At 38.3% G+C, this 12022-nt stretch overlaps 1 non-coding gene across 1 annotated transcript; it reads left to right on the plus strand.

The window, feature by feature from the left end:
- Positions 1 to 1698: 1698 nt before the first annotated feature.
- On the plus strand, positions 1699 to 1805 carry LOC124889937. The gene has a single exon (XR_007048849.1). It is a non-coding gene; the product is annotated as a small nucleolar RNA R71 (small nucleolar RNA).
- The last annotated feature ends 10217 nt before the right edge of the window (positions 1806 to 12022 follow it).

A 12022-nucleotide genomic window follows, 5' to 3' on the forward strand; every position in this document is an offset into this window, starting at 1 on the left:
CAAGGATGATAGGGTTCAAGAGTGGATGAATAGATGGGTCACGACTTGTAATGTGTTTTCCAAAGAAAGGTCCAAAGGCTCGAAGAGGGTGATTAGGGGTAACTATTATGTATTGGTAGGCTTTTTAGGCTAAAGTGAACTTCCAAAATCATAAGATGACCTATGATCATTTTACCAATCAATCATAATCAAACATTAGCTTTGAAAGACTAAGGGGGAAAGTTCTAGATAGTACAAGTACACATGAGATGGAGACAACTAACCTCATCCACATGGTATGAGAATGTTGTCAGGGGGATTCAATTGTTCTACCCACACGAGGCAAATATGGAGTATTCATTATTTTTTTGAAGTCAACTTTCAGAGTCACAGGAAAAAGGAAAAATTTATTCACAAAGTTTCCCGCGCCCATGTCTTCGAATATTTTGAAATTTTCAGATGGAGAGGGTTATTTGCTTTTGCATCTGCACCATATATGATTTGCTAAACATGGAAACCATCCAAGTTATCATCTGATATTGAAGTTCATGGTATGGGCAAACCACAATATGGTTACTCCGACTTCACCAATGGATCTTAATAAAACCCCAAATTAGCAATGCTATAGGTACTCAGACTTCTCTTGCATTCTAAGGCCGTGATGCCATGTGTACTCAAACTTCCCCTGCACCTCTGGTTGGAAACCCAATCGCGAAGTCAAAGTTCATCTAATGAAATTTAGGCTGAAATAGCCAACTCAGAACAAAATAGTTAATCCATGCGAATGTGAACAATATTAGAGTGCCCGAATATTACAACCTAAATAAGGATCACAATAAGAATTGTCCAAAAGAATAGAAAGTGTGCATCAATATAAATAATACAAGCCCAAATGAACTTAATAAGGAAACACCCCCAACTAAAAAGGTTACAGTGTCCATATTACATGAATAATCAAAGCTAATAAAGAGATAAGGGTGCTCCCTAAAACTCCATCAAAGGCTGCTATTCTTTTCAGACTTTGCACCATCACAAATTATCTTGAGATTAGACCATTCCTACATGCAAGAACTTGAGAAAGAGTGTGAGGAAATTAGGGAGATAGTCCATGAATCACCCATCTTCTATTCTCATGATTGCAGCTGACTGATCATGATCATAGATAAATGGGTAACCACGATCGCGCCTAGGGACCGTGGTCGCAATAATTGAGGGCATGTCTGGGCCCCTGCTTTTCCTTTGTTCAACATTTTTGCTCACTTGTAGCTTATTACTTCTTTAATTGGCTTTCACCTTAAATTATGCACACTTCTTTCTTTCTAAGCTTATACAAAGCTCTCCATAGTGTCACAAATTCATGAGTTAGTCATATACAAAAACTAACCATCAAAGCTATAAAAATATAATAAAAAGGATACGAGCCATCCTCATGGCATTTGTGGGTTGCCTCCCACACAGTACCGTAGTTAATGTCATGGCACAACGTTGACATGCATCAAATCATCAAGAAAGGTCCATAGGACCCCACATAGCAAATTCCCCTTCATCAATCAACCTTCAATAATGCCTTCCACTCCTTTCTTCTCCTTTTTAATTAGACTTTGGGACATCCTCTAAGTTAATTTAGTGTTGGGCATTTCCCCCCAAAATTTCTCTATCAAGTGCTCCTCCTTTGGATTTAGTCCCCGATAAAATATTTGGAGGAGTGCCTTCCCTAAAATATCATGGTTTGGGCATTTGGCCAACATTCTTTGGAATCTCTCCCATACTTCATGTAGGGCTCACCGTTCTTTTGCCTAAAATTCATAATTTTATTCCTTGAGTCACACACATTGGATTGATAGGAGTATTTATCTAAAAACTCTTTTGTGAGCTCATTCCTTAAAGTAAGAGAAGCTAAAGGAAGTGTGCGGAACCATAACAATGCTTCACCCATTAGTGAGAATGGAAAGAGACAAAGCTAATAGGTTTCTTGAGCACTAGGGGAAATGTTGAATGGAGAACAAACTTCCAAAAATTTTCTCAAGTGAACATATGGATCTTTATGGGATTGGCCTCCGTATAGTCCCTTTACTTGAAACACATAAAGCATGACACTAGACACATGAAAAGTCCCATTCCCAAGGTGAGGTGGGGTACGATTTTCATCCGCATGATACCCATCGTTCAAGTGATTTTCTCCATGAATGGATGCAACACCCGACTCCACAGGGTTAGTGCCTTCACTCATTATTTTGTTTTATGCTAAGTTTACCTATAAAAGATCCAAAAATAACAAAGGAAATAAAATACAACACTCTAAATATTCCTGAGTAAGAATCACACCGCACAAGCAAAATCTATATTTCGCTCCCCAACAATGGCATCATTTTGATAATGCTCAACTCACTCCCATAATTAAGGGGTGAGACAGTTGTTGTCAAGTAACCCAGTGTAAATTGACATCAAATCTCCTGGAGTAAGTTCTATAGACTTCAGACCTATAGGTATTCCAATTACTATAAGGTCATTCAGAATGCTAAAGAAAAGGACATGTATAATTAAATGGGGGATTTTGTTTGGGAACCTTTTTTACTACTACCTTTAGCAAGTAATCAGTAAACAATATCTTTGATTTGAATTCAAGGTTTGGAGGAATCTTAAGATCATATATACTTAGAGGTGAAACATTTGGGATAGTGTTGGTTTAGTATGGAATTTAGTTGTTAATTAATGGATAGGCTAAGTCGAAGGTCGTTAAGGTCAATCTTTCAATAAAACCCCAACAATTTCACTCATTGGCTCTTTTGAGCACCTAACAAGTGTGAAGTTTGTATAACCACCCAAAATCTAAAACCAAGCATACCTATATATAGGATGATGCTCTTGACACAAATTACAATCCCTAAACACTTATTTCTAAGATTGCAAAGGGCAGTAACCCATAGGCTTATTTGTTCACCATGGACTTGTCCCCCGATATCCCTCGTTCGAGGATGTTATCGGTTACCTGATATTCACCTAAGTCTTTCTTTCAAGGATAAAAAATAGTTTATAGAGCATGGAGCTTTTATCCATCAAACCAATTTGGAAATTTGGAGTTTTCACCCATCAATTCCCAACTTATAAGCTCAAGCAATGGTGAAACTCATACCCAACAACTAAAATCCATGCAAACACAATAATACCCACTTACAATCACACACTAATTGAACATAATCCCAAGACTAAATTATTTAGCTACTCATGAAGAAAGTAAAGAGAAACATACCATATGGGTCATTCAAAGCATCTATTCTTTAACAAGAAACTAGGAAACTGATCCTCCCAAAACTTACTACACACTTTCCCAAGATTATCATTTTAAGTCTTGAATTCTAAGATATCTTATGAGCTAATCTCTCCTAAAGAGGAAGGGTTTTTTTGCTTAAATATGGCTTAGGATGCGTCTATGTGATTTTATAGATCTGTCCCTGGGCCAGTTCCCAATTAACCACGATCGTGGACATCAGCTCGCGATCTCAACCTCATGACTGTAATTTTGTGCTGAAATTATGTTGCTATGACCGTCTGGACTGACCACAACTGCAAATAGAGGATAGCAGTTGTGGTAATCGAGGCTGATGTAGTCCAGGTTTTCAGCTGCACTCTTCCTTGTTCCTTTTTGTCATTTTTAGCTCTAATCCACATCTTTTTGTCTTCTCAACTTTATGCCTACAAAGAGTGGATATTAATGCATTTTCCCATAGATGTTGTCTCATTTATTAAATTAAAACAAGGTAATGTGCATGAAAAATGAGTGTAAATGAGTGGTAAACTCACTATTTATCAGCTCCAATCCACATCTTTTGATCTCCTCAACTTTATGCTTCCAAAAGGTGATTATTAGTGCATCTAACCATAAATTTGTCTCTTTTATCCATTAAAAATAAGATAATGTGCATGAATCATGAGTTCAAATAAGTGGCAAAATCACCAGTCATCAATCCATCACGCCCAGTCCCTAATTTAGGTCATGGTAAGTTGGTATCAGAGCCCTAGGTTTATGGTTAATTGGGTGCACAAAAGGTCATGTGGAGTAGAGTCTCTTTTATGGGTATATAGTGCACCACACTTATTATGGAGCGACTACGATACATTTAAGAATGTTTCTTTTTCTTGAAGATTCAAGAACAATTCTTGTAATTTTTGTAAGTAATTCTCTGAATCCATTTATGAAGAACACAATGATTTATTCTTCTTCTTCTTCCTCTTCCTCTTCTTCTTCTTTTTCTTCTCTTGAGATGTGTGGCTAAGCCCCCATAACTAGAGTTATGGGATCCTTGATATGAATAGATGATTGAGGTTGTGAAACACTTAATTTCCATATGTCATTGAGATTATATAAACCCTTCTTCATATTAATGATCGTTCTTGGTTACAAACTTGAAATGTGAGCCCAAGAACATCACTTGTCTGAGAAGGAAAGTGTATGTTGGGAAAAGAAGAGGTTTACATAAAACCTAAAGGCTTTAACCTTTGTGTTATGGATTGATTCCATAAAAAAAATTAACCCACATGAGAGGTTAGTTGAATAAATCAACATATTCTTTAAGTTTGAGAGAATTAAAGGGTAAACTATCCATTTAGGTTGAGAAACAAATGGGTAAACAGTAAAATTTAATAACTCTTACAATTGAATTTATAAATTGGAAATTTAAGGTAACTCACAACCCCGACTGCTTGAACATCTTGGTGAACATAACTCTAGTTTGTCTTATCTCATTAAATTAATACTTGCAATAAGATTCTCTAGTTGGAGTTTATTTGGATACTTTTGACAAGTTATAAACCCCCCTTTTAAGAGGAACCTTCGATCAACAGTCTCTTAACAACCATAATACTTAGTTTGCACAGTATTCCCTATGGGATTCAATCCCAACTTGTTGGGTTCTATATTTGACAGCGACTGCTTACACTTTCTAACAAGAGTCGTAGTTTGGGCATATCAAATTTGGTACCATTATCGGGAAATAGGGTTGTCAATTATGTTTGTGATTGTTAATTGACCTTTGATCAAGTTTCCTTAATTTTACCTTTATTTGTTATTTTTGGTTAATTATAGTCTCATTGTTGTTTATGCCACGTGCTAGAAGTTCAGGAGAACCGTTATTACCCTTAAATCCTGAACTGCATCTGATTGGTAGAATAGAAGAACAAGAAAAAGCTGACAGACTAGCCGCCTTGGCTAGAGCACAAGTTAATCAACAGAATAATGGTCAGCCAGCCCGTGTTCCTAATACTGATGAAAAAGATTTAGGGGATGATGATCTGATCAACCCAGTTAACAGGAGGCATGCTGAGAATGTAGCTATTCTAGAAAATAGAAATAGGCCTGGTAGAGGCAGAGCAAATTATTAACCTACTGTGCAGTTTGCACCTGATGAGGAAGATAATGCGGATTTGGATGAGGCTGGTGCAACCAGAGCAATTATTCTGCCACCACTAGCACCCGGGGTGAAGTTTAATATCACTAGCACCATGATACAACTACTCAATCTCAAGGGGTTGCTTGGAGGACTTCTAGGAGACGACCCAAACATGCATTTGGTGAATTTCATCAATATTTGCAAGTCCTTTGACAACCCAGGTATAGGACAAAACACAATTCATCTTTGGTTTTTCCCATTGTCTCTGTCTGGAGAGGCAACAATGAGGCTGAATGAGTTGGCGCCCGATTCGATAATAAACTAAAGGCAACTGAAAGAAGCTTTCCTAGAAAGGTTATTTCCACCCTCCAGGATGTTACAGTTGAGGGACAAGATTAGCAACTTTAGATAATTACCAAATAAGGCATTACATGAGACTTAGATGCGATTCAAGAAGAAGCTTACACAGTGCCCAAACCACCAGATGACCGATGAGATAGAGCCTTAAACTCCATCACTAAACCAACTGTAGACAATGATACTAGAAGAGTATTCATAGAGCTTACATTCACTGAGGCAGCAGATATGTTGGAGTGGTTGACTAAGACGAGTAGAGCTTGGCATACCTGGGATTCTGTGGTAGGAAGCCCCACAATGTCTAGTGGTATGTCTGTAGAGCAACATCGAAAAGAGGAGGAATGTGACTAGGATATGGCACATATGAAAATCCAGATGGATCTACTTACTAAACAATTATTATCTGGGAAGATTGAGAAGGTAAAAGCTATTGGGTCACAAGGCAGAGCTGATTCTGATTCTAAGAAAGAGGAGAGCTATCTAAATAATTAAGGGGGTTTCCGAGGTAATATCCAAAGGAATCAAGGTCGAAACTATTATGACAAGGCTGGTTACAAAAATAGGGACCAAGGGAGTTGGAAGAACAAGAATGGCAGGAGTGGATTATATGGACCTCCTCGAAACTAGGATAATGCTGCTACCAGTTCAGGAAAAATATCCATGGAGGGCATGATGGAAAAGCTATTAAAAGGAGTTGAGGTAACCAATACTGGGGCAACGACTATAAAGAATGACTTATCTTTCATGAGTCAGCTAGTAAATTTGCATTCAACTTCTATCAAATAGTTGGAGTAGCAGATGAGCTAACTCTCAGTAGCATTTAATCATAAGAAGAGTGGTACATTACTGAGCGATACAGTGCAAAATCCTTGGAATGATGGCTTTTGCATGGCAGTTACCACTCGAAGTGGTAAAGTATTACCTGGCCCTTCTGTGGGCAAAGTTGTCATTAAGGATGTGATTGAAGAAGATGCAGAAGATAATGAAACCTATCCAGTGGAGTCTGAGAAGATGGATGGTAATGCGGGTCCATCTAACCATCAACAGGTTGATAAGTTAGAGATAAAAAAGGAAAAGAAGAATAAGGTAGTGGTTACTACACTCCCAAAAACACCGCCTCCCTTCCCCCATTGATTAAAGAAGAAAGCTTATAACATAAAGTTCAACAAATTTATGGAAATACAAAAGCATCTGACGGTTAATGTGTCTTTAGTGGAGGCACTAGAACAGATGCCCGGATACGCTGAGATTATAAAGGATCTCATAACGAAGAAGAGAACAGTTAGCTACAAACCGGTGGATAATATTTACCATTATAGTGCAATTTCAACAAGATCCTTAGTACAAAAGAAGGCAGACCCAGGAGTGTTCACCATCCCTTGTACTATTGGGTCACTTGATTTTGCTAAGGCCTTATGCAATCTTGGAGTGAGTATTAACATGATGCCCCTTGCTGTTTATAAGAGGTTGGGTTTGGGGAACCCTACACCCACAAATATGTAATTGGTGATGGTGGATAGGTCTGTGAAGTGGCTAGAGGGATATTGTATGACGTGCTTGTAAAGGTGTCCAACTTATATTTCCTACGAATTCTGTTATTCTGTACTACAAGGTGGATTTTGAGGTACCCATAATCTTGGGTAGACCTTTTCTCTCAATTGAAAGTGTGCTTATGATTTACGAGCTAATGACCTACTGTTCAGGCTAAATAATAAGGTAGTTTATTTGATGTGTGCCAGTATATGAAGAAACCTAAGGAGATGAGTGTATTCTCCATCGTTGATATTTATTTTAAAGATAAGAAAAAGGTTCCAATCAAGGAGAAATTTGCCGTGAAAACTCTAATTACTGTCTTGATGAAATTTATGGTGAAAGCATTGAGGAATATGAAGAGATAGTATGTGCTTTAATGGGAATGGGATCTTACTCATATACTCCCAATAAGTTAGACTTGGATCTAAAAATTTGGCCAATATCACCGGCTAAGCCATCTATCGAAGAGACACTGGTGTTGAAGTTGAAGGAGTTACCAAGACATCTACGGTATGTGTTTCTAGGAAGTGGAAACACTTTACCTGTGATTATTGCTGCGGGTTTGGTTGAGCACCAAGTTAAATTACTTATATCCATGATTAGGAGATATAATAGAGCTATAGGTTAGACCATTGCTGACATTATTGGTATTTCTCTGGGCATTTGCAATCACAAAATTTAGCTTTAGAAGGACTGCACACCAACCATTGAGCACCAACATTGCCTTAACCCACATATGCAAGAAGTGGTTAAGAAGGAGATCATTAAATGGCTTAATGCAGGAGTTGTGTATCCCATATTTGATAGTAAATGGGTAAGCCCCGTTTAATGTGTGCCCAAGAAAAGGGGTATGACTGTAGTAGTGAATGAGAAAAATAAGTTGATTCCACTCAGGCCTATGACAGGGTGGAGAGTTTGTATGGACTATCATAAGCTTAACTCATGGACTATGAAGAACCACTTCCCGATGCCTTTTATGGATCAGTTGGTGGGAAGAGGTTCGTATTGTTTCTTGGATGGGTATTTGGGCTATAACCAGATTTCTATTGCTTTAGAGGATCAGGAGAAAACGACGTTCACTTGCCCGTATAGTACTTTCACTTTCAAGTGGATGCTATTTGGTCTATATAATGCACCGCCACGTTCCAACGGTGCATGATGTCTATATTCTTCGACATAGTAGAGGACACCTTGGATGTATTTATGGATGACTTTTTAGTGGTGGGTGATTCTTTTGGGCTATGCTTGGTGAATCTGATTAGAGCATTGTAGCGATATGAAGAGTACAACTTAGTGCTGAATTAGGAAATATGCCACTTCATGGTGAAGGAGGGCATTGTCCTTGGTCACAAAATTTTGGCCAAGGGAATTAAAGTCGACCGAGTAAAGGTCGAGGTTATTGAGAGAATACCTCCTCCCATCTTAGTAAAGGGAGTTTGTAGTTTCTTTAGTCATGCGGGATTCTATCATCGATTTATAAAAGACTTCTCCAAAATTGCAAACCCATTTTACAAGCTCTTGGCAAAGAAGGCCAAGTTCATATTTGATGATGATTTCAGAAAGGGATTGGAATGCTTCAAGGAGAAATTAGTTGCTGCACCAATCATTATTGCACTAGATTGGTCAAAGCCATTCAAAATCATGTGTGATGTAAGCAGAGTAGCGCTTGGAGCTGTGCTTGGCTAAAAGAAAGAAAACCTATTTCATCCCATTTACTATGTAAGCAAGCCATTGAATAGAGCCCAGAAAAATTACACTGTGACTGAGCAGGAACTTCTTGTTGTGGTCTATGCATTTGAGAAGTTTCGTGCTTACTTATTGGGGACTAAGGTGGTAGTGCACACAGACCATATCGCTTTGAGGTATTTGATGGCATAGAAGGATGCTAAACCAAGGCTAATCAGATGGGTACTGCTTCTTCAAGAATTTGACTTTGAAGCCAAAGATCGAAAAGGATGCAAAAATCAAGTTGCGGATTACCTGTCCAAACTTGAGGGTGATCAAGTAGTCTAGGATGAGTTTGAAATTGATGTTACATTTTTGGATGAGAAGGTCCTGGCCGCTGTGCTTGAAAGAGTTCCTTGGTACGCTAACTTTGCAAATTATGTGTTAATTGAAGTCATCCCAGAGAATCTTTCTTTTTACCAAAGAAAGAAGTTCCTACATGATGTTACACACTACTTCTGGGATGAGCCATATTTATTTTGGTGGTGTGCAGATAATATTATCAGATAATGTATTCCAGAGGTGGACATATTTAATATCTTGGAAGCTTGTCATGCTTCTCTGGTCGGGGTTCACCATGCAGGTGACCATAATGTAAGGAAAGTGCTGCAGAGCGGTTATTATTGGTCGACCTTATTCTAAGATTTCTATGAGTTCATACAGATATGTGACCAATGACAAAGACAAGGGTCAATCTCAAAGCACCATGAGATGCCTATGGCAAAAATAATGGAAGTCGAGTTGTTCGATGTATGGGGCATTGATTTCATGGGGCCCTTTGTGAGCTCTTATGGGTTGAAATACATATTGGTCATCATTGATTATGTGTCAAAATGGGTTGAAGCTATTGCTTTGGCCGATAATAAAAGAAAAAGAGTGATTGCATTCCTTAAAAAGAATATCTTCTCTCGCTTTGGGGTACCATGTACCATCATAAGCGATGATGGATCACATTTTTACAACAGAGTGTTTTGGGATGCCTTGGAAAAATAAGGTGTTAAACAACACAAGGTGGCAACTCCATATCACCCACAGACTAGTGGGCAAGTGGAAATTTCAAATCGTGAGATAAAATCGATCCTTGCCAAAATGGTGAATGTAAGTAGAAAAGATTGGTTTAGAAAGAAGGACAATGCCTTGTGGGCATATAAAACGAATTTTAAGACACCCATTAGCATGTCACCATATCAATTGGTCTATATAAAGGCTTGTCACCTACCGATTGAATTAGAACACAAGGCACTATGGGCACTCAAGAGGCTAAACTTTAATTAGAATGAGGTAACAGAATTGCGACTGGGGTAGCTGAATGAGATGGATGAGTTCTATCTCGGGTTATGAAGGAGTATATTTGTACAAAGAAAAGATAAAGAACTAGCATGACCGGAGGATTGAAAAGCGATACTTCTAGAAGGGTGATTGGGTACTCCTATTTAACTCCAGACTGAAGCTCTTTCCAGGTAAACTTAAATCAAAGTGGTTTGGGCCATTTAAAGTTAACCAAGTCTACCCATCTGGAGTATTTGAACTTGAAAACGAGGACGGAAGTGTCATCAAGTTTAACAGGCAATGAGTGAAGTTATATATCGGTCCAATGGACTCTGTAAAATACATAGCTACCATTTTTCTTGATGAAGTCTGAGTAGTCGAGATAACTGAGTTGTGCCGCGACAATAAATTAGAAGTTAGTGAGAGGCAACCCACAAGGTGTTGTTGTAACCATAATTCACGTTTATTAGTTGTTTTTGTGCAATTTGATATGTTTGAGAAGTGTGCAGGACTGAGAATATAGAAAGAAAGGATTTTTTCAGATGAGAGAGGGTGATGGGATGGCCGACAGACCGTCAAGGCCTCAGCGTACCATCAATGGAACTGTCAAAGCCATAGTAAAAAAATAGAGATTCTGCATAAAGCTTGATGGCCAAGTTGACAAACCGTCAGGCTACCAACGAACTGTCAAGGACTCCATCAAATTGAAGCTAAAATTTAAAGTTGCTAGATTGGATTGATGGTCTACTCGATGGACCATCGCATTATTGAAAAGCCATCGTGTAAGCTGTCACAACAAGCCACGATCGACATAGTTCTGGTAGGCTATGATGATTAACTTGACGGACCATCAGGTCAACCTTCAACTAAACCCTACGTGACAGGTCAGGTCGGTTCAAATTTAATGCTTATTTAATTATCCCTTTCTAATCTAAACGATTTTAAACCGATAAAAAGAAGCGGTTACATATGTTTCCACCCTTTTAAATCCTAAAACTGTTTAACTTCCTCTGCATTCAAAGTATCTAAGATCAGTTATCTCCTCTTAGGACTCTCCCTATTCATTTTCTCTCCTATTTAAACAACCCCATACTTCTTTTTCTCTCATCAGAAAACAAGTTAATAATCCCTAATAAAGGCTTTAAATTTTCTTCTATTTCGAGTTGGCAAGTAAGAATAGTGAAGTTTACTGCACCATCAAGGCATGATCACAACCTTATTGTTCTTCTTTGAATTGCTAAATATGGGTTAAGTAGGTTGTTAGTTGTTAAAGAAATTCCACCTTGATTTTGCTTTTTTCTGATTATAATTTTGAAGACGAATCCTGATGTGCATTGTTCTGGGTGAAGTCTGAGTAACCCATATGCTAAAAGTGAGAAAATTTGTGCTTAAATGCTAAATTCAGGCCATTGTTGTGTTAAAAAGTGAGAATGCATATCAGATGTTCGACAAAATAACTAAGTGAAGTTTTAAAGTGAAAGTTAAAGTTGACAGCCATCTTGACGGACCGTCAGACCACCAACGGACCGTCAGATTGATTGTCAAAAGGTTAACAAAACTGGAAGTTACTGGATAAGCTGTAATGGACTACTTAACGGAACGTCATTCTTCTAACGGGCCATCAGATCGTCTATCGCTAGCCTGGCTAATTTGTGAGACACAGATTAAGTACTGACGGCCAGGGTAATGGACCGTTGCAAACCCAACGGACCGTCAACCCTTTCTTCAAGTCTAAATTGTAGTACTTTTTGTTTTTGACTCTAATCCAACTA

This window comes from Capsicum annuum, chromosome 12 (genome assembly GCF_002878395.1).
Source record: "Capsicum annuum cultivar UCD-10X-F1 chromosome 12, UCD10Xv1.1, whole genome shotgun sequence".
Lineage (NCBI taxonomy): Eukaryota > Viridiplantae > Streptophyta > Magnoliopsida > Solanales > Solanaceae > Capsicum > Capsicum annuum.